This window comes from Biomphalaria glabrata, chromosome 11, assembly GCF_947242115.1.
Source record: "Biomphalaria glabrata chromosome 11, xgBioGlab47.1, whole genome shotgun sequence".
Classification (NCBI taxonomy): Eukaryota; Metazoa; Mollusca; class Gastropoda; family Planorbidae; genus Biomphalaria; species Biomphalaria glabrata.
The window spans coordinates 11,364,143-11,365,997 of NC_074721.1; positions in this window are offsets into that span (position 1 = coordinate 11,364,143).

The following is a 1,855-nucleotide window of genomic DNA, read 5'->3' on the forward strand; positions in this document are numbered from 1 at the left end:
AAAAGAATGGAATTAACACATGGAAACTCTTCCAATGAAATAGTTCATTTTTGTTTAGTAATAGTAATTAAATTCTAGTAGATAAATAATCTATCACTTATTTACAGTAGGAAAAAAAAAGTTAGTTACGTCCCTTTTTATATGAACTCTAGAAAGTTTGGTTACTATTAATAGACTTCATAGTCATGCTTGAATGTTTCAGTGTTTCCCAAACTTTTTTCATTAACAGAACACTTCGCACATTTTGAGCATTAAGTGGAACACTTTGATTATTTTTAGAGAAGTTCATTCATGTGATTGTCTACTAGTTAATTATTCCAGTAGTTCGTAGAACACCTATATTCATGCCTCGCAGAACGCTTGGGTTCAACGGAACATAGTCTGGGAAACACTGGACTTGGCAGCTCGATTACGGAACAAATACAAGAATAATACATGACAACGTAGTTCAAAATAACTTCTTGCACTATATCACTCGACAGTAACGTTTATATCAGTCAATAACTACACAATCACACCATTACAAAACAAAAGGAAGAAGATATTAATATATATATATATATATATACATATATACATATATAGTATTCATGACGCTCCCCTATAATAGATCCATTTCCAGGGACGGATTTACGGCAGTTTAAGTCTATATCAGTTATCCAGGGCTTCACTCTTAGAGGAGGCCGCCAGTGAGCTCCACATTGCACAAAATCTGTTTATGACAAAATTTACATAAGGAACACAAGACTAAATTTAGGCTACAAGTAGCTATATAGGCATGCTTAGATTTCTTTCTTCATACATAGGACTTACTTTTAGATTTTTTTTTTTAATATCCATAGATCTATTATTAAAGATTGAAAAGGATATATGTCTAGGGGTTATAACAAGCATGGATAGATTGACTTAAGGAAACACGTAGAACTAAATCATCTTCTCTGAAATAACGTCTGTATTTAATAAGATAAGATAAGATAAGTAAACTTTCAAAACGTTAACTTAGAAATGAAAACGAGCAAAATATTAAAACAAGGTTACAAAGAAAGTTTGTGTGGAAACACAAACTTAAAATCGGCCCCCGAAGTGGTCCACCCAGACATGTCAAAAGGCAGGTTCCAATATTTTCAGAAAGAATATTGTCAAGAAACTGAATATCAGTTTTGATGGCAAGATGTCTAGAATGGTTCTCGTTGTTGCTGGTCAACTAGTAATAATGATTGCAACAGGAGACGGTGAAGTATAGAGCACAACAATGACTAATGTAACAAATATAGGACCTCCGAACACAATAGTGTCATTAAAATAGGTATTTAATTATTGATATACATGTAGCCTATATATATAGTTTAGATATTAACCACCAACATTGGATATAATTGAAATAATAATGTGGTTGATTAATTAGTAGATAAAACAATGAAAAAAACAACAACATAGGCCTATAAGAAATGAATAATGGTACGAAAAGTTCGGACTTATATAATCATAAAAGCTAAAATAATATAATTACATATAAATTGATGCTTGGTACAAATAGCAAGTCACACTGGACAGTCACTCTCTCTCTCTCTCTCTTGTCTTAGCACGGATCCTGGAGCCCACGTCACAGTCCGTATAGTCTTGATGTGATATGTACTGGTATAAATCTACCGTCTCTGACCGTCATATAGATATAAGTTGACAGACACTTACAAATAGCCGAGTACTTATCAACAAATCAACTCATAACGTCCTAACGTGCATTAAGAAAAGATTAATAGTTCCGTCTTACCGCGTGTCCTTGAGAAAAGCACTGATACTGTTCTTGAATCTAACAACTACAACACAAGTCGTATATACCAATACGACTACGACT